The sequence below is a fragment of the Montipora capricornis genome, chromosome 11 (genome assembly GCF_036669925.1).
Source record: "Montipora capricornis isolate CH-2021 chromosome 11, ASM3666992v2, whole genome shotgun sequence".
Lineage (NCBI taxonomy): Eukaryota > Metazoa > Cnidaria > Anthozoa > Scleractinia > Acroporidae > Montipora > Montipora capricornis.
The window spans coordinates 7,221,036-7,242,818 of record NC_090893.1 but is presented as its reverse complement, the minus strand read 5'-3'; the positions used below and the strand labels follow the sequence as shown (position 1 = coordinate 7,242,818).

General features: G+C 38.4%; 2 long non-coding RNA genes across 2 annotated transcripts; both read left to right on the top strand.

Moving 5' to 3' along the window:
- The first annotated feature begins 3,687 nt into the window (after positions 1-3,687).
- LOC138023881 (uncharacterized) lies at positions 3,688-6,091 on the top strand. The gene is made up of 2 exons (XR_011126815.1): positions 3,688-4,586; positions 5,329-6,091. It is a non-coding gene; the product is annotated as an uncharacterized lncRNA (long non-coding RNA).
- Positions 6,092-11,629: 5,538 nt separating this feature from the next.
- Positions 11,630-13,396, top strand: LOC138023879 (uncharacterized). The gene is made up of 2 exons (XR_011126813.1): positions 11,630-11,887; positions 12,630-13,396. It is a non-coding gene; the product is annotated as an uncharacterized lncRNA (long non-coding RNA).
- Positions 13,397-21,783: the final 8,387 nt, after the last annotated feature.

Genomic DNA, 21,783 nt, shown 5'->3' with positions numbered 1-21,783 from the left:
TGTTTATTATGCTGCACAAGGTGGTTCTATCTTTTGAGTCTGTGGGTGAAATCCTTAAGTGTGACCATTCAAATGAAAGCTACTGAGCAGTACTTTCCTGTGGTGCTGTTTATTATGCTGCACAAGGTGGTTCTATCTTTTGAGTCTGTGGGTGAAATCCTAAAGTGTGACCATTCAAATGAAAGCTACTGAGGAGTACTTTCCTGTGGTACTGTTTATTATTATGCCCAAAGGGGTACTGATGTTTTCATTCTGTGAAGGGCGTATATCGATGACATCCTAATCTAAGAAAGCAATGCCAGTCCGCTCGGACGGAAAGAGAAAGAAATTATACTATAATCAAACTGCATTGCGTTTTATTACCCTAAGGCAAAAGACATGACTAAATGTAAATTAAAAAAACATTCTTATGACTTCCTCATTCATTCCCATCAGGCATTCGTCATACCCCCAATAGTGTCAGGTAAATGAAAAAGGAAAGTAATTTCTTCGCTTAATTATAAACCTATAGAGCGGTTTTCAATTGAGTGTCGAAAGTAATTAGCGAATTACTTTGGTTTTGCATCTACTTCACTCGGTGATTGGTTCAAAGTTTTCGCGCCACTTTTTTAACCAATCAGAAGTGAAACCAAAACCAATTGTGGCTCGCGCGTGCACATTTTCCCGCCTTTTGTGTCGGCTACGAGTAATTACTTCGAGTTTTGATTGGTTTACTGGATTGTCTCCGTCCTTTTTGATTGGTTAAAGTAATTACTATGGTTTTGGTTTTACGACACTCATTTGAAAACCGCTCTATTACACCTTATGTTATTTCTTTCCAGAACTTCCCAGATAGCTGTTCAGAGGCTAGAGACTCAAATCAAATATGCCAGATTGATTTTCGTCGAAAAGCAAATTTTAGCCTGATATTTGTCGTCTGCAAGGTTATCGTGGTTTCCTTTGTTCAATCTCAGAATGTGAAAATCGGCTATTTTGCCAATGAGTTGCAGAAGAAAACTCGGGAAAAAGAAGGTTATCGGTATGAACTAACTGTAATTTCCCTTTAGCAATTGTATTTTATTGTACGTCTCGTTGGTTGCTACAGATTGTACGTCAGTATTAAGAAACAGCTGCAACTTGCAGGTCGCAGTAGGCATAGCTCTAAACTTCTCTAGGTTTGTTGATTAATTAACCTTCAAATGAAAATCTTTAATCTATAGGCTCAAAAATATCCTTTTTTTTGTGTGAGTGTGTTTCACCTACAGACTCAAACCTTAAAATGAAAGAAGACTCCGTAAGATAAGAAAATACTTTAGAGTTTCTTTATTTGATTTTCCTTCATGACAGGAAGTAGTTTTCAACTTTAGGAAGTAATAAGTTTTCGGGGAAAAGATAAACAGAAACGAGGTTTGGATGATCATTTTCTTTGCTGTTCGCCAGAGTTTTAAGTTAGTTGACTTTTTGCGTCGAACTTAAGAAATATCAAGAGAAGAGCTGTGAAAGTCGTCCGCGGTGTTTTGGCTTATCACCTGTTCTGGGGGACGCATCTGTAAATCGTACTGAAGAGATCCAAAGCGCAAATGATTTGAGCATTACTATTGGAAACTGACACAGAAATTTTATCAAGCGGGATGATATGGTAATTTGCCCACCATAAAGAAATTCGAAAGCTGACGTTTTGAGTGTTAGCCCTTAGCCCTTTGTAGTTCCCGAATTTCTTTGTGGTGGTCAATTTACCATATCAACCCAGGTGCTTAACCCATTTCTCTGTTTAGGTACGGTTCCCCATTGCCGCAGCGCCACAGTTTCTTTAGAAGCTAAACCCCTTTATCCTTACTTGAAACATAGTTTAACTAGTCCAACGCGATTAAGAGTTTGAGGGATTGGGGTACCACTCCACATGTACAGCAGTTGACCGCACGCAATGCAGGAGAAAATCGCCATGTCATGACTTGACGCCAGATCACCACGCATTCGAGGAAATAAAACTAGACTTGAGATTGTTCTTCGGCTTCTTCTTTCTAGGGTTACAAAGTAGGGTAATTCAACTAAAATAAATCCCGTTCACATTCAGAGTAGAGTTCAAAGCCTTCTTACGTCTCTGGAATGAACCCACCTGATACGTGACTTCCAAATAGCATTTTGGCAGGGTGTAGGAAAAGCGCGTAATAGAGAACTTAAGCGAGAACTACTATCACAAAACAATTTGTTTAATCATCAAAAACAATAACTCTGCATGCTCCGCACGGGCTTTTTATATTTTGGTACATTTCCGTTCACCGTTTTTCTCCTCGCCGCGATGGCAAATAATCAAAGAACACTTCATACATGGCGACCTCCTCCACATTATTTTGTATTCATGTCAATTAGACTTATTGCCATCATTTTGAAACAAATTGCTCGTCTTAGCGAGGGTAGAAAGTATTATTAGTATTAAAACAGAACTGGGAATATTTTATTTGGCCGCCATTATGAAAGAGGTCTCTAGAGAACTTGAAAACCCGGCGATAAATTGTAAAATTTTCTCTCTAAACACACATACCAAATGAATTGGAATAATCACGAAATGACTTCAATAATTGGAAGTTATAACCTTTACATAACGGTTTCATAGCCACGTCGTCGTCGATATTCTTGTTTACGTTTTTTCAGATATCACTCCAAGGTTGTAACAAGACCTAGTAGCCCAAGTTGTTCGAAGGGTAGATAGCGCTATCCACTAGAGTGCCATGATAGCGTTATCCACCTTTCGAACAACCGAGGCCTGGACATCAATATTCCGTTATGTAAACCAAATAAGATAGGTGAAGCTTTCATTAAAATGTGGTAAGAGGCTGCCGAAATAATATGGACAATGATCGAGTTGAGAGAAAGTTAGGAACTTGACGAAAAATAATAATAATAACCAGCTTAGTTCAAAACTGCAAACGCTTAACTTGAGTTATATCAGTTTGTCTTAGTCATTGTTTATCTTATTCATAATGATTTTCACTGTCATAGCCTTCTGCGCTTCTTATTCATAATTTACTAATTTCTCCATTTAGCGAACAATTTTCTTATATGTGCAGCTTGCAGAGGAATAAATTTCAGAATACGAACGCTTGATAAGAGCATGTAGATGTATGTATAATTTATTTACAACATTTTTGAAAGAATATTAGAAAGGATTTATCGACAAATTTAACTGAAACTGCGTAAGATTTCATGTTAAAATGATTTCATTGCAGTTTAATCCTCGACTTTTTTTCACGCTTTTTTGAAACTTGCTAAATTGTTTGCGATGTTTGGTTTAGAAAATCCGCGTCAGTTCCAATGTGCTAATTTTGTATACCTTATATCGGCACAGTTCAACTTCCTCAATCTCCTTCTCTATGACGTCTTCAGAGTTCCGTTGCTGTCAACGCACTGTTTCCTATTCGCGTTGCGATATAAGTTGTTGCATCATTGCATGCACAATATGAATGAAAATTGAAATGATATTCATTTAAAAATAAAGACAGGAAGACGGCTTAGCGAAGCCGATGAATTGCCTGTACTCGCAGAGCCAGTTATCGGAGGAAAATAGTCACTGCGCAATCAATTTTTACTTGCCACAGATTGTCAATTCTTATTCAGTAGTTTTCTGAAATTTGTAGCAATTCTGAAACGTGATACGTAAAGTGACTGTCTAATATGATGGAACCCATTAAATAAATTACCAGCTCAAAATTGGCACGCACAGTTACTTCAAAAGTATTATCTGAAAAAAAAAAGAATTTAAAACTGCACAAGTAGGCACGCTTTTATTGCGGACAATGACCTTTAGTAAATAAGCGTGGGGTACACTGAAGCATTGTAAAACTTCAAGGAGAATTCAGTTTTCTTTTAGCTAGAAAGACGTCAGTGATTCTTAGATTTAATAGCTTCTGATCCTTTGACAAACAATTCTTGCAGCTGCTACCTAGTTATTTGCCCCACTTCAATCAGTTTTCGTGATTTTTTTTCGCCAATCAAACTTTGTCTTTTCTATAGCAAGGGAAATTAGATAGTTTTCCTTTCCTCTTCCTAAAGAACAGGTTATTGCATTGAGGCTACCAATTGCGAGACCAAAATGAAATCAATTTTTATAGAACTTAAAAACTTAATTTAACTGGCCGTTTTTAAAACTGGAAACTCTGGCTCAAAAAACTGACAAAACTATGACACTTTCTCTTTCCCGCTGAAAATTACTCAATTTTTCCCACATAAGCCGGACGGATGGCCTTTCATTAGAATGTGGTGAATAAGTTAATGCATTAACAGGCCTTTGTTTCCAGTGGAGAGTATTTGTATCAAATACCATCCCTTTCAAAGTGGTCATTTCCGCTAAACAGGCAGGTGTCGTGAATGGATATAAAATGATGAACAGCGTCTTGATTTTCCGCAAAACAGAAGCGAATATCTCCTAGCTGCTGAAACCTGCAAGAGTCATAATCATGTCGGAGCGGTCTCCCTGTTTCTTAAAGATGACACTGATCGTTGTGTTAGTGAGCTTGTTGGTGATCGATGAAGTAGGTTCAACTTTTTGGAACAGCAATTATTGTAGCTACAACCCACGACATTGCAAAAGAAAAAGAAACCTTTGGCGGGTAAGCTTCAATTTTTAAACACTTTTTTCTTTGACGAAACTCAGTTTTGACTGTCACAGGGTCACAGAAGCCACGAAAATCGCTTATTAAACGGAAAGCCGTTTACAAAACTACGATGCAAAAAACTGGTCACTTGAGTTTAACCTGGCTTTTCTCAAGGGCTGGCTGGTTTGATGATGCTAGTCACTGAGAAGGATATGTATCTTAACTTCCATTGCTTTCGAAATAGCGTGATGAACGCTCAGTTGAAACTGCCCTGTCGTTTAATGTCCCAATAACGAAAACGCTATTTCTCGTTCAAGTATTAAGTACAGATAAAACTAATTTCCATCGTAAAAGTGATTAACATGCAGTCTATCTGAAAGCTTCTAAGAAAATTGAACTCAGAAACGCCTTGACATTCTGTAATGTAAGTCTATTTTTCTAAAACCAACAACATCCCTTAAATTTCTATACTTGTGTACAGTGGGACCTCTCAGTCTTTGACAGTCAACTCCTGTTCGAAAAACTCAGAATGCTAAGTGTAATCCAGTGAAAAATTTTGCAGTGTAATGTATTTAAAGTGGCACAACCATAACTACTGTATTTGAATTATAGAGGATTATTATACCTAAAAGATCGCGATGCGAAACACCTCAAATTGTCAAAGAAACGGTGATTCGAATTTTTTCCAAAATAGTCAAATGGCTGGTAATCCTGGTTTAAATAATATTTTGAACCTGGTTCTCATTCAATTTTTCAGATGCTTAAGTCAAACTCAAGCAAGAGATCAGAAAAGGGACCAAGTAACATTCCAATTAAACTTCCCTTGCGATCGAGAGGAGACTGGTAACAAGGTCATTCAACGCAACAAATCAGAGATTATCTCATGCAGGCGATAAAATCTGAAGGATGCGGAATGCTGAAGCTGGCCAACAAGTTTATTTTTGAAGTAATTATAGAGGGAAAAAATAACATTTCAATATAAGATTTTCAGATGCTACAGTAAATAAAATTATCCCAACATAGAATTTTAAACGCGAAGACGCTCTATAAAAGGCGTGGTGCCTTAGAACATGAGAAAAATTAACCGTGGTCCCAATACAGAGCTCTGTGATAATTTGCGAACAAAAAATCGACTAATGTCAATGTGTCCTTAATGTGTTATGAGATGTTATCTGCTGCCCTTTTTTTTATAGTTCCTCTTTCCTTCGTCTCCAGTTGGAAATATCTTGTTACGTCTCATTGTTACTGTTTGTTGATCGTCATCTTGGATAATCAGTCATGCTTGAATGAATTCGAGCAAAAGCAGAGCGTCAAGCGACCCCCTTTAAAGTGCGTCTTCGTGTTTAAGATCTCGCTCAAAACTGATTAAATGATTACAATTCTTTCTGAAAAATGCATAAGAAACCAATGTTATGTCATATTTTAAAACTGTCTGTGTAAGCCAAATGCTCTGATGACGTCTTGTAAAATTGTTCAAATCAATTAAAACACGACGATTGCTTATGAAGAAATGGAAGAAAGCGTGTCTAGTCGATCGGCGCCAAGTGCGACGTAATGAAGAACAGCAAGTCACGATTTCTTTAAGGTTAACGAGGTTTAAGATATTTTGGCCAATCAGAAAGATCAACTTAATTGCAAAATTACTTTTGACACCCAACTGAAAAGCCATTCCAAGTAAGAGAATCCCCTCCATTCTGCTCTAAGAGACTTTTTATCTCTTACAAAGCTATCTCGGTCTCTTATAGCATAGTAGAGCATCCTAGGCAGTAATGGGAAGGTCGCAAGTTTGACTCCTTCAAAGAAACACTCGTTTTTTTTCCCGAGTATTCCCAAGTCATGCACCGTTGAAAACATATCATCTCTTCATTTTCTCTGGGTTCTTCGATTTTTCTCTCTTCTCTAACGTCAGCATTATTTAACTTGGTTGAATGTTGACTTTAAAAGTTAGAGAGAAGTAGATTTCCTCTTGTCGTAAATTGACACCCTCCTTTAAAATATCTTTTAGGGGTTCCGTCTCATTGTTTATGTTTGTTGATCGTCATCTTTGATAATCAGTCATGCTTGAATGAATTCGAGCAAAAGCACCGTTGAAAACATATCATCTCTTCATTTTCTTTGAGTACTTCCATTTTTCTCTCTTCTCCAACGTCAGCATTATTTAACTTGGTTGAATGTTGACTTAAAAAGTTAGAGAGAAGTAGATTTCCTCTTGTCATAAATTGACACCCTCCTTTAAAATATCTTTTAGGGGTTCCGTCTCATCGTTTCTGTTTGTTGATCGCCATCTTGGATAATCAGTCATGCTTGAATGAATTCGAGCAAAAGCACCGTTGAAAACATATCATCTCTTCATTTTCTCTGGGTACTTCTATTTTTCTCTCTTCTCTAACGTCATCATTATTTAACTTGGTTGAATGTTGACTTTAAAAGTTAGAGAGAAGTAGATTTCCTCTTGTCGTAAATTGACACCCTCCTTTACAATATCTTTTAGGGGTTCCGTCTCATCGTTTCTGTTTGTTGATCGTCATCTTGGATAATCAGTCATGCTTGAATGAATTCGAGCAAAAGCACCGTTGAAAACATATCATCTCTTCATTTTCTCTGAGTACTTCGATTTTTCTCTCTTCTCTAACGTCATCATTATTTAACTTGGTTGAATGTTGACTTTAGAAGTTAGAGAGAAGTAGATTTCCTCTTGTCGTAAATTGACATCCTCCTCCCTCCTAGAACATGCCTATTATTTGAAGTAATTTAATAGATATCTCTTAAAAGGTCTATTTTTCTGGCCTCGGGTTCGTCGAAACGGAATAAACGCGAAAAGAAAGACCAAGTTCACTTGAAAGCATTGAAAAAAGAACTCATATTATTTAGAATTTTTTTGATTTGTAATGGAACCGGTCAGAATTTCACGAGCCTGCGTATATGAATTTACGTGCCCTTTTGGAAGTCTTAAGATAAGAATGGACTTCTTGATGCTACTACTTTTCGAGAGGAAAGATACACTTATTTTTGCAAACAACTTTCATGCCTTTCAAGGCCTTTATCGTCCTCAGAGAGCATGATGGGGATTCGATCCGTCAGAATTGAGAACGAGAACTTACTCATTAGGAACGGCTACAAATTCACTCACTCCGATGAAAATTCTTATCATTAAGGCATTTTTTGCTCTGTGATTTATGATTAGTGAAATGTGCTCTTCGATGGGTGAGGGATCCAGTGAGCAGAGAACGTCTACGGATAAAGACTGTCGCCCTAGGTCTGTCATTTCGAGAAAGTAGAACAAACTCTTCCGGCTGACTAAGCCACAAGACATTCTTATCACCAGAACCCGCTATTCTTTCGGTCAGCATCGACAGTAATGATCTTTGGCTCTTTCCGAACCACAGTGACCCGTGTCTTGATAGTTCCGAAAACGTTTCGGGCCATATAGCCATTTGTGAAACTGCGATCCGCTTATTTTAAAAAGCTGGTCTTTTTAACATGTTTTCAAGGAGACGAAACTGCAATCCACGTGTTTTGATAAGCTGATCTTTGAAAATCTTTTCAACATAACAAAAAACAAAATCATTGTGGAGTTTGATGACTGAAAAACCCTCCGTTCTCAAGATACAGGAGAGTTTGCGATACTCGAAAATGGCCCGGAAACTTGCGGGACTTTCAAGAAACGGTCCCCAGGAAAGATCTAAGGAGATCGAGACTGATTTTCCCGCCAAAGCAGACCTATCCGACCAATTATAAACCATACATAATTAATTATTACCTTTGAGATCAAGAGACTTATCAAGAAATTATCTAAAGTTGCTTTTTATGCCACGATGTATACCTAGCATGGACGTAGTACGCTTCTGGATGATCTCTTGAAATCACAAGTTGGCTCCAAGAAGCCCTTCCTGTGACTGCCTGCATGTTTACTTTTTATCCCAAATTATATCCTGTGGCTTGACAGTCTTGCTTGACTGAAAGCCTCATTTCATGATACGACTGAAAGAAATGGCTGTGGGTGGGGAGAGGAGTGCCCTGAACGACGATCTAATCAGGCGGCTTTAAAACGCATCTTCATGGAAGAAACAAATTAGGTCATCATTAGACCACAGCAGCTCTCTGCGTGCCATCAATGGTTAATACCGGTGTCCACCCAAATTGGTTCCCGTTTGCGTGTAAATGCCGCAGAATTTTCGACGAAGAGTTTCACCATTTTTCTATCTAGGCCTTTCCGCACTCGGAAAGAGAAGGAGAGGTGGTATTTCATAACATATTTGTAAGCCAATGGATGGCAAATTCACGACAGGGTTTGTCAACTGACGTGTTTTTCGTAAGAATGGCGATTACCCCATTATTGTTGCATTGTTCATCAATACACATTAGTCTCTGAATATTGAAATTTGCCCGGCATTGTCCTTCCTTTTGAGGAAGGGTATCTGCTTATTTTATCCGAAAGGAGCATCTCGAAATTTAATTAAGTATGGTAGCTACCGTCGTGATACTTGATCAATCGACCACCGACCCTCTAAAGCCACATTTGAAAATCAGCTAAAATCTCTTTCCAGTGGCAACTTCTCCTTGTGAATCCTGAGGATACAGAATGTTAATGCCACACTCCGCAATCGCACAAAAACTGCCGTTACGTCAACTTTTTCATGTAAAGAAGTTATGTTACGTTTCGTTCTTGCGCATTTAATCTAACTGACGCTTTCCACTTTACAGAACTGACCGAACAGACCAGGCATTTGGAAGGTCAAACTCCACAATCCCATAACACACTTCAAGAATCATATATACTCCTCCAGAAGAATGCGAGAGATTATCATACAAGTGTTCCTTCAAATTGTTGCATTTTCTTTGCAAACTGACCGGTCTGGCCGGACAGGGTTTAGCGTTTTCAGAGAAATCATAGAGACACAGAGAACTTCAAGTGATTTTAACAGGTGACTTCACTTCCAAGTGAACAAACTGTAATGCTGTGTGGATGGCGGATTAAGACAATTAAGGACAGTGCCTACTAATTCAAAGCTATTTTTGCGCAGTTCATAAATATGCGGAAAAAGGAGATCTTAACAAGTGTTAGTATAAATACACAGGTGATTATACAAAATCGCGCACTCTCAGTGGCTCGCTATCTCGGATTATCAGCCAATAATCACCTCGACGGACAAAATGGCTGCCACTAGTCGTTTTGCCACTGTAAGTGAAGATGATTTCGCGTTGAAATGTTTTTTTTTTTCTCTTTTTTGAAATAATCACCTGTATATTTATAGTAAAACAATTATTCGCCTCAGGCTCAGTGATTATCGGTGAATATTCACCGATAATCACTCCGCCTTCGGCGAATAATTGTTAATTATTGAAAACCAAAAAGAAAATGGGGGGTAACCACGCATTTTTCAAACATAGTTAATCAACAATGTTTGTAAAAAGCTTCAAAATACAAAGCGATGTAAGGCGTTGTTTTCCAGATTGAAGCTTAATTATGCATTCCACATAGTTTTAAGCCGCGCAAATTAAAATAACCCTGTATTAGTAAGCATCACCCATAGCAACCCGAGTGTCTTGAGATGCGCATAACGTATGAGCAATAACAATAGTAGGCACCGTCCATAAAATGGTGTCAAATGGATTGGGAAAGTCGAGAAGATTGCGGGTAATGAGATGTGTGAGGTATAAGCGTCATGAAGTGTCCCCTAATCCTCCTCAACTACCACCTTTGTCAAAAAATACAGGCGATGAACGTGTCAAAGTGCCCACCATTCTCGTTCCCAGAATCGGCTTTTTACTGGGTTGCCGCAAACCCAGTCGGAATCTGTCTTTAATTTCGTCGTTTTTTACTGGGTTGCCGCAGGCAATCCCAGTCTAGAAATGGAGGGCATTTGTTCGGTGTTATTTTTTTTTTTCTTCCGTGTCGGTAAAAGTCTTGCCTGTCACTCCCCTGGTAAGTGGTATCTTTGTGCATAGAGCCTTCTGCGCGTATTTTCTTAGGATCGAGAGGGTAGTGGAACTGCGTAGATTTCTCTGGTGGACACAGTAGAATCATTAACTTAGCCTGCAATGGCGTCGAAAGTCATGTAACGCGAATGGCGTTTTACTGGATCCTTAAACAAGTCAGTTGGATAAACTACGCAGGCGGTGAAAACCAACACCTGGAATCTCAAAAGCGACGAGTAATGGACTTCGACAACAATCTGTCGCCCGTCGAGCAGAAATCAAAGTGAGCTGCATCTCTAAAATAATATTTACCAAGTGTGCTGTTATGTAGAACACTGAAACCAAATGGAAAATTCTCTGGTAACTTATGGGTTCAACAAAGACAGAGAACGAATCGAACACCTTAAGTGGATCTGTGATCAACTCTGCACAGTCTTCAGGTAATGTGACAGCCAAGAATTATTTGAACCCATTAAATAAATTACCAGCTCAAAATTGGCACGCACAGTTACTTCAAAAGTATTATCTAAAAAAAAAAAGAATCAGTTAAAACTGAACAAGTAGGCACGCTTTTATTGCGGACAATGACCTTTAGTAAATAAGCGTGGGGTACACTGAAGCATTGTAAAACTTAAAGGAGAATTCAGTTTTCTTTTAGCTAGAAAGACGTCAGTGATTCTTAGATTTAATAGCTTCTGATCCTTTGACAAACAATTCTTGCAGCTGCTACCTAATTATTTGCCCCACTTCAATCAGTTTTCGTGATTTTTTTTCTCCAATCAAACTTTGTCTTTTCTATAGCAAGGGAAATTAGATAGTTTTCCTTTTCCCTTCCTAAAGAACAGGTTATTGCATTGAGGCTACCAATTGCGAGACCAAAATGAAATCAATTTTTATAGAACTTAAAAACTTAATTTAACTGGCCGTTTTTAAAACTGGAAACTCTGGCTCAAAAAACTGACAAAACTATGACACTTTATCTTTCCCGCTGAAAATTACTCAATTTTTCCCACATAAGCCGGACGGCTGGCCTTTCATTAGAATGTGGTGAATAAGTTAATGCATTAACAGGCCTTTGTTTCCAGTGGAGAGTATTTGTATCAAATACCATCCCTTTCAAAGTGGTCATTTCCGCTAAACAGGCAGGTGTCGTGAATGGATATAAAATGATGAACAGCGTCTTGATTTTCCGCAAAACAGAAGCGAATTTCTCCTAGCTGTTGAAACCTGCAAGAGTCATAATCATGTCGGAGCGGTCTCCCTGTTTCTTAAAGATGACACTGATTGTTGTGTTAGTGAGCTTGTTGGTGATCGATGAAGTAGCTTCAACTTTTTGGAACAGCAATTATTGTAGCTACAACCCAGCATATTGCAAAAGAAAAAGAAACCTTTGGCGGGTAAGCTTCAATTTTTAAACACTTTTTTCTTTGACGAAACTCAGTTTTGACTGTCACAGGGTCACAGAAGCCACGAAAATCGCCTTTTTAACGGAAAGCCGTTTACAAAACTACAATGCAAAAAACTGGTCACTTGAGTTTAACCTGGCTTTTCTCAAGGGCTGGCTGGTTTGATGATGCTAGTCACTGAGAAGGATATGTATCTTAACTTCCATTGCTTTCGAAATAGCGTGATGAACGCTCAGTTGAAACTGCTCTCTCGTTTAATGTCCCAAAAACGAAAACGCTATTTCTCGTTCAAGTATTAAGTACAGATAAAACTAATTTCCATCGTAAAAGTGATTAACACGCAGTCTATCTGAAAGCTTCTAAGAAAATTGAACTCAGAAACGCCTTGACATTCTGTAATGTAAGTCTATTTTTCTAAAACCAACAACATCCCTTAAATTTCTGTACTTGTATACAGTGGGACCTCTCAGTCTTTGACAGTCAACTGCTGTTCGAAAAACTCAGAATGCCAAGTGTAATCCAGTGATAAATTTTGCAGTGTAATGTATTTAAAGTGGCACAACCATAACTACTGTATTTGAATTATAGAGGATTATTATACCAAAAAGATCGCGATGCAAAACACCTCAAATTGTCAAAGAAACGGTGATTCGAATTTTTTCCAAAACAGCCAAATGGCTGGTAATCCTGGTTTAAATAATATTTTGAACCTGGTTCTCATTCAATTTTTCAGATGCTTCAGTCAAGCTCAAGCAAGAGATCAGAAAAGGGACCAAGTAACATTCCAATTAAACTTCCCTGGCGATCGAGAGGAGACTGGTAACAAGGTCATTCACCGCAACAAATCAGAGATTATATCATGCAGGCGATAAAATCTGAAGGATGCGGAATGCTGAAGCTGGCCAACAAGTTTATTTTTGAAGTCATTATAGAAGGAAAAAATAACATTTCTATATAAGACTTTCAGATGCTACAATAAATAAAATTATCCCAACATAGAATTTTAAACGCGAAGACGCGCTATAAAAGGCTTGGTGCCTTAGACCATGAGAAAATTTAACCGTGGTCCCATACAGAGCTCTGTGATAATTTGCGAACAAAAAATCGACTAATAGCAATGTGTCCTTAATGTGTTATGAGATGTTATCTGCTGCTCTTTTTTTTATAGTTCCTCTTTCCTTCGTCTCCAGTTGGAAATATCTTTTAGGGGTTCCGTCTCATTTTTACTGTTTGTTGATCGTCATCTTGGATAATCAGTCATGCTTGAATGGATTCGAGCAAAAGCAGAGCGTCAAGCGACCCCCTTTAAAGTGCGTCTTCGTGTTTAAGATCTCGCTCAAAACTAATTAAATGATTACAATTCTTTTTGAAAAATGCATAAGAAACCAATGTTATGTCATATTTTAAAACTGTCTGTGTAAACCAAATGCTGTGATGACGTCTTGTAAAATTGTTCAAATCAATTAAAACACGACGATTGCTTATGAGAAATGGAAGAAAGCGTGTCTAGTCGATCGGCGCCAAGTGCGACGTAATGAAGAACAGCAAGTCACGATTTCTTTAAGGTTAACGAAGCTTAAGATATTTTGGCCAATCAGAAAGATCAACTTAATTGCAAAATTACTTTTGACACCCAACTGAAAAGCCATTCCAAGTAAGAGAATCCCCTCCATTCTGCTCTAAGAGACTTTTTATCTTTTACAAAGCTATCTCGGTCTCTTATAGCATAGTAGAGCATCCTAGGCAGTAATGGGAAGGTCGCAAGTTTGACTCCTTCAAAGAAACACTTGTTTTTTTTCCGAGTATTCCCAAGTCATGCACCGTTGAAAACATATCATCTCTTCATTTTCTCTGGGTACTTCGATTTTTCTCTCTTCTCTAACGTCAGCATTATTTAACTTGGTTGAATGTTGACTTAAAAAGTTAGAGAGAAGTAGATTTCCTCTTGTCGTAAATTGACACCCTCCTTTAAATATCTTTTAGGGGTTCCGTCTCATCGTTTCTGTTTGTTGATCGTCCATCTTGGATAATCAGTCCATGCTTGAATGAATTCGAGCAAAAGCACCGTTGAAACATATCATCTCTTCATTTCTCTGGGTACTTCGATTTTTCTCTCTTCTCTAACGCCAGCATTATTTAACTTGGTTGAATGTTGACTTTAAAAGTTAGAGAGAAGTAGATTTCCTCTTGTCATAAATTGACACCCTCCTTTAAAATATCTTTTAGGGGTTTCCGTCTCATCGTTTCTGTTTGTTGATCGTCATCTTGGATTATCAGTCATGCTTGAATGAATTCGAACAAAAGCACCGTTGAAAACATATAATCTCTTCATTTTCTCTGAGTACTTCAATTTTCTCTCTTCTCCAACGTCAGCATTATTTAACTTGGTTGAATGTTGACTTTAAAAGTTAGAGAGAAGTAGATTTCCTCTTGTCATAAATTGACACCCTCCTTTAAAATATCTTTTAGGGGTTCCGTCTCATCGTTTCTGTTTGTTGATCGTCATCTTGGATAATCAGTCATGCTTGAATGAATTCGAGCAAAAGCACCGTTGAAAACATATCATCTCTTCATTTTCTCTGGGTACTTCGATTTTTCTCTCTTCTCTAACGCCAGCATTATTTAACTTGGTTGAATGTTGACTTTAAAAGTTAGAGAGAAGTAGATTTCCTCTTGTCATAAATTGACACCCTCCTTTAAAATATCTTTTAGGGGTTCCGTCTCATTGTTTCTGTTTGTTGATCGCCATCTTGGATAATCAGTCATGCTTGAATGAATTCGAGCAAAAGCACCGTTGAAAACATATCATCTCTTCATTTTCTCTGAGTTCTATTTTTCTCTCTTCTCTAACGTCAGCATTACTTAACTTGGTTGAATGTTGACTTTAGAAGTTAGAGAGAAGTAGATTTCCTCTTGTCGTAAATTGACATCCTCCTTTAGAACATGCCTATTATTTGAAGTAATTTAATAGATCTTTTAAAAGGTCTATTTTTCTGGCCTCGGGTTCGTCGAAACGGAATAGACGCGAAAAGAAAGACCAAGTTCACTTGAAAGCGTTGAAAAAAGAACTCATATTATTTAGAATTTTTTTGATTTGTAATGGAACCGGTCAGAATTTCACGAGCCTGCGTATATGAATTTACGTGCCCTTTTGGAAGTCTTAAGATAAGAATGGGACTTCTTGATGCTACTACTTTTCGAGAGGAAAGATACACTTATTTTTGCAAACAACTTTTATGCCTTTCAAGGCCTTTATCGTCCTCAGAGAGCATGATGGGGATTCGATCCGTCAGAATTGAGAACGAGAACTTACTCATTAGGAACGGCTACAAATTTCACTCACTCCGATGAAAATTCTTATCATTAAGGCATTTTTTGCTCTGTGATTTATGATTAGTGAAATGTGCTCTTCGATGGGTAAGGGATCCAGTGGGCAGAGAACGTTTACGGATAAAGAACTGTCGCCCTAGGTCTGTCATTTCGAGAAAGTAGAACAAACTCTCCGGCTGACTAAGCCACAAGACATTCTTATCACCAGAAACCCGCTATTCTTTCGGTCAGCATCGACAGTAATGATCTTTGGCTCTTTCCGAACCACAGTGACCCGTGTCTCGATAGTTCCGAAAACGTTTCGGGCCATATAGCCATTTGTGAAACTGCGATCCTCTTATTTTAAAAAGCTGCTCTTTTAACATGTTTTCAAGGAGACGAAACTGCAATCCACGTGTTTTGATAAGCTGATCTTTGAAAATCTTTTCAACATAACAAAAAACAAATCATTGTGGAGTTTGATGACCGAAAACCCCTCCGTTCTCAAGATACAGGAGAGTTTGCGATACTCGAAAATGGCCGGAAACTTGCGGGACTTTCAAGAAACGGTCCCCAGGAAAGATCTAAGGAGATCGAGACTGATTTTCCCGCCAAAGCAGACCTATCCGACCAATTATAAACCATACATAATTAATTATTACCTTTGAGATCAAGAGACTTATCAAGAGATTGTCTAAAGTTGCTTTTTATGCCACGATGTATACCTAGCATGGACGTTGAACGCTTTTGGGTGATCTCTAGACATCAAGAGTTGTCTCCAAGAAGCGATTCTTGTGACTGCCTGTATCTTTACTTGGGATCCCAAATTATATCCTGTGGCTTGACAGTCTTGCTTGACTGAAAGCCTCTTTTCATGATACGACTGAAAGAGATGGCTGTGGGTGGGGGGGGGGGGGGGGTGGGGAGGAGAGTGCCCTGTAAAAATGACCAGAAAGCCACCTTATCCCTCCTAGTGATTTCAGATCATGGATACCGATTTGGTTTCACGTAAAGTGTTTCACATTTTTATCTGAAAACGTGTGCTTTCGATTTGAACGCAAAAGTGATCAAATGAACGACGATCTATCACGTTGGTTTTAAAACGCATCTTCATGGAAGAAACAAATTAGGTCATCATTAAACCACAGCAGCTCTCTGTGTGCCATCAATGGTTAATACCGGTGTCCACCCAAATTGGTTTCCCGTTTGCATGTAAATGCCGTAGAATTTTCGACGAAGAGTTTCACCATTTTTTTATCTAGGCCTTTCCGCACTCGGAAAGAGAAGAAGAGGTGGTATTTCATAACTTATTTGTAAGCCAATGGATGGCAAATTCACGACAGGGTTTGTCAAATGACGTGTTTTTCGTAAGAATGGCGATTACCCCATTATTGTTGCATTGTTCATCAATACACATTAGTCTCTGAATATTTAAATTTGCCCTTGTCCTTCCTTTGAGGAAGGGTGTCTGCTTATTTTATCCGAAAGGAGCATCTCAAAATATGATAAAGTATGGTAGCTACCGTCATGATACTTGATCAATCGACCACCGACCCGCTAAAGCCACATTTGAAAATCAGCTAAAATCTCTTTCCAGTGGCACTTCTCCTTGTGAATCCTGAGGATACAGAATTTTAATGCCACACTCCGCAATCGCACAAAAACTGCCGTTACGGTCAACTTTTTCATGTAAAGAGTTATGTTACGTTTCCTTCTTGCGCATTTAATCTAACTGACGCTTTCCATTTTACAGAACTGACCGAACAGATCGGGCATTTGGAAGGTCCAAACTCCACAATCCCATAAAATTAACACACTTCAAGAAGGATATATACTCCTCCAAGCATACAAGCATTCCTTCAAAATTGTTGCATTTTCTTTGCAAAACTGACCGGTCTGGCCGGACAGGGTTTAGCGTTTTCAGAGAAATCATAGAGACACAGAGAACTTCAAGTGATTTTAACAGGTGACGTCACTTCCAAGAGAGCAAACGTAATGCTGTGTGGATGGCGGATTAAGACAATTAAGGACAGTGCCTACTAATTCAAAGTTATTTTTGCGCAGTTCATAAATATGCGGAAAAAGGAGATCTTAACAAGTGTTAGTATAAATACACAGGTGATTATACAAAATCGCGCACTCTCAGTGGCTCGCTATCTCGGATTATCAGCCGATAATCACCTCGACGGACAAAATGGCTGCCACTAGCCGTTTTGCCACTGTAAGTGAAGATGATTTCGCGTTGAAACGTTTTTTTTTTTCTCTTTTCTGAAATAATCATCTGTGTATTTGTACTAAAACAATTATTCGCCTCAGGCTCAGTGATTATCGGTGAATATTCACCGATAATCACTCCGCCTTCGGCGAATAATTGTTAATTATTGAAAACCAAAAAGAAAATGGGGGGTAACCACGCATTTTTCAAACATAATTAATCAACAATGTTTGTAAAAAGCTTCAAAATACAAAGCGATGTAAGGCGTTGTTTTCCAGATTGAAGCTTAATTATGCATTCCACATAGTTTTAAGCCACGCAAATTAAAATAACCCTGTATTAGTAAGCATCACCCATAGCAAACCCGAGTGTCTTGAGATGCGCATAACGTATGAGCAATAACAATAGTAGGCCACCGTCCATAAAATGGTGTCAAATGGATTGGGAAAGTCGAGAAGATTTGCGGGTAATGAGATGTGTGAGGTATAAGCGTCAAAGTGTCCACCATTCTCGTTCCCAGAATCGGCTTTTTACTGGGTTGCCGCAAACCCAATCGGAATCTGTCTTTAATTTCGTCGTTTTTTTAGTTTTCGTTTTCTTTTTTTTTTTTCTTTTTTTTCCGTGGCGGGAAAATTCTTGCCTGTCACTCCCCTGCTAAGTGGTGTCTTTGCGCATAGAGCCTTCTAAGCGTATTTTCTTAGGATCGAGTGGGGAGTGGGAGATGGGGAGATTTTTTTGGTGGACACAGTTGAACGATTAACTTAAACCGGCAATGGCGTCGAAAGTCATGTAACGCGAATGGCGTTTTAGTGGATCTTTGAACAAAATGTACCCTTATGAAGCTCAACGAGATGCTTTCGTGAAGCATACACTGGGTTGCATGTGGTACGTGTTACAGAAGAAAATCAGAAGGCAAAGAAGGGCCACGGGAATTGTGTGGTATTGAAATACAGCAGTCGAGTCTCTGAAGAATAAACAGTTATAAAAGAAGAAGCGAGAAACTTTGGCTTCTGGTCTGACATGTTGATAATTTTCAAGTTCCCTCACAAACTGTCTTTTCACCACAAGTGTGCCCTTCTGAGCATCTGACAGCTGTGTAATCACTAAACTTCAATAGCCAGTTAAGCCCTGCCTCAGCGGTGGTTAGTGTTCAGGATGGGAGACCAAAACAATAAACCTCTCATTAAACAGAAGAGGTCTGACCGAAAAATACTGATAACGCTAACAAATGCGGAACTCAGCAAGGTACAGATTTTGTTAGCTTGCTTTATTGCAAAACAAAATATTGCATGCAAAAGCAAATAACTATTGAGGACACAGTTTTTAGAAAGAGCAGGAAAGGAAGTTTCCGGGAGGGTCGATCGAGAACTTTAAAATGTAAAAAATTTTACGACCATGAAAACAACATTAATTTTGAACCGTGAATATAGACATATAAACAAGTTAACGATCTGCGACAAACACCATCGCAAAATCGAAAGTGACATGGCCGGGAATTACAGCGGGCGCCGGTGATTAAGTTATGCCGCGGCATGGTTTGTACTCGCCCAAAACAGTGAAGGTGTACAAATGATGGCTAAGATACCGGGTTTTTTTCTGTCAAGTGTTATTAAAAGTTTGACAATGAAATGACGCGAAGTCAAAAAAACCAATAGATCACAATTTCGACCAAAACTCTTGCTTTATGCAAAGTCAAAAAATTGTACTCTCCAAGACGAGGTTATTTATCACCAGGTGGTAATTCCATCATTTTGGAAATAGGCAGCTACTTTATTATTCATCGACAATTTTTTCTTGATTTGGGCGCTCATTTTGTTGAACTCAAGCACGCTTCCAACAGACCTGCTTTATTTTCGTGACTTATGCGCTACCACAAATTCTCCCACGTATCACATTTCAAACACATGCTATGCAAATTTGTTAAGCTCGAAAATTCACACCAACATGATAAAATCTACGCATTACCCAGCCCCTCCAAACCTCAACAAAAATACGCACAGAAAAGGACTCTATGCCACACAAAGGACACCACTAAGCAGGAGGAGTGACAGGTAAGACTTTTACCGACACGGACAAAAAATAAAAACGAAACGAAACTACTACGCAGATTCCGGACTGGGTTTAGCAACCCCAGTAATAATGGCAAGCGAATTGGATACTGAACAAGACAGGCGGGGCTTTCGGCGATGCTATAGAAGCGACGAGGTATGCACTTCGACCAACAATCTGTCGCCCGTCGAGCCGTTAATCAAAGTGAGCTGTCTTCCTAAAATTTTGCCCAAGTGTGGTTGTTTTGTACAACACTCAAACCATATGAACAGTTCTCTGGTAACTCAGTATGGGTTCAACAAAGGGACAGAGAAGGAATCAATATAGTGGATCTGTTATCTCAGTTGTCGTCGCTATTTGTCAGATTTTGTACTTACCTGTTCTCAACTCTGCACAGTCTTCCGGTATAAAACAAATTGGAAAATTTCAACTGAATAAGTCATTGACTTGAATGGCGTTTTAGTGGATCTTTAAACAAAAATACCCTCATGGAGCTCAAGAATGGATCGTCATGATGAGCAAGACAAGCGCTGGAAAAATAAATATCTATGGATTTTAAGAGACGGAGTAATGTGTCTTCGACAAACACAATTTACAATTTTTTTCGACTTTGGATAATCAAGTATGGTGAGCTTTGTTTCTAATATTTTAACTAAACTTGGTATTATATAAAACACGGACAATCAAATAGCATTTTTTTTATGGGATGTTAAACAAATTAAAACATCGAATGGAATCGAACGTCCTACAAGAATGCTATCACAGTGTTTACTCAAGTCGCAATTCTTAGTTGTCTCGACAATGTACATTTACCGGTAAAAATTTTGTACTCAACTCGCAAAGGTTGTAAAATGTAAAATATTGGACAAAATGTGACAGTGAAGAATTTATTTGAATGAAAGTTGTTCCGCTTTTATGCTTTCATTATTTACGGTCAAGCGTTCCCAGTCGGAAAAGGGTTTTGATTGTGAACTGTCAAAAATGTATATGATTGCATTTCTTGTTCTGCACGCCACCACAATTGAAATAGGAAGGTTTTTATTTTTGCCTCTAAATAGTAAATATGTTGTGTGTTTCGATTACTTTTTCGCTGGAAAAAGGATTTTGCCGAGATATTTCCAGCCTTTGTTGTGAACTTCTTAATATTCATGTTGTGTAATTTAATTTCGAGCTTAATAAATTTGCATACGTGTGTTGAAATGTGATACGGGAGCATTTTTGTGGAATAGTGTAACGAAAATAAACAGGTCTGTGGAAGCTCTTGCTTGAGTTTTCAACAAAAATGACCCCCCAAAATCGGCAAAAAAAAATCTGACACTGATGCATAATAAACGTAGCTGCTATCCCCAAAAACGATGGAATTACCTGGCAGAATAAATAAACCCTCGTCTTGGAGAGTAAAGTTTTTGACTGTCAACCTGAAGAATTGGGCGATTGTGATCTTTGTCGTTGAATTCGCACATTTCTTGTCAAACTTTATAAAACACTTGAAGAGAAGAAACAGAAAACTTACAAAAACAAAAAACCGGTATCTGTGTCAAATGATTGATTTTGGACACTGTTTCGCGAGTAAACACACACGCTGGTAAACTTCATCACCGGCGCCACTCTGAATCCAATGTAACTTTAGATTTTGCGCTTTTACTTTGTTGCAGCCAAAAAGTACAATAGCAAAAATCTCCCAGAACGTTTTGTCGGGTGATCGTAACTTTTTATATTCGGGGTTAAAATTCATGTTGTTTTCGTGTCATTAAATGTTGTTGCTGATGGGCAAACATATTTTATTCTCGATCGACCGTCCATGGAAATACTCCTTCTGCTCTTTCTCAAAAACTTTGTACCACTTATTCTATTTACTTTTGCATCAATCATTTGTTTCGCATTTAAAGCAAGGATTAAAAAAAAACAAAAAATCAGTTGCCCTTGCTTGGTCAGCATTTGTGAAGCGTTAAAATAGAATTTTCGCGTCCAATGCTTCTGTTTTGAGGGATATCTTGTTTTTGGCCTCTCCAATTCCTAGATACTAACCCCGCCGTCAAAAACAAAAGGACCGGCAGGAGAAGAGAGGACCCTGGGAACGAGGTGTGTCCCAGGCATAAGTGGAAGACAGACCGGAAACAAAAACCACAAATCCAAGATATAAACCTGCTGTGGTTGTGTGGGTGACGTAGAGAAAAGCACCCAAACTGGTATCAATGGAGGGACAGTTGACAAACTGAAAAGAGAATAAAAAAAACCTTGCATTCCGAGGATTAGTTCTTTATAACACAAAAGCTAAATTTCAAAAAGACAGATGTGATGCTATGTGGTGTGT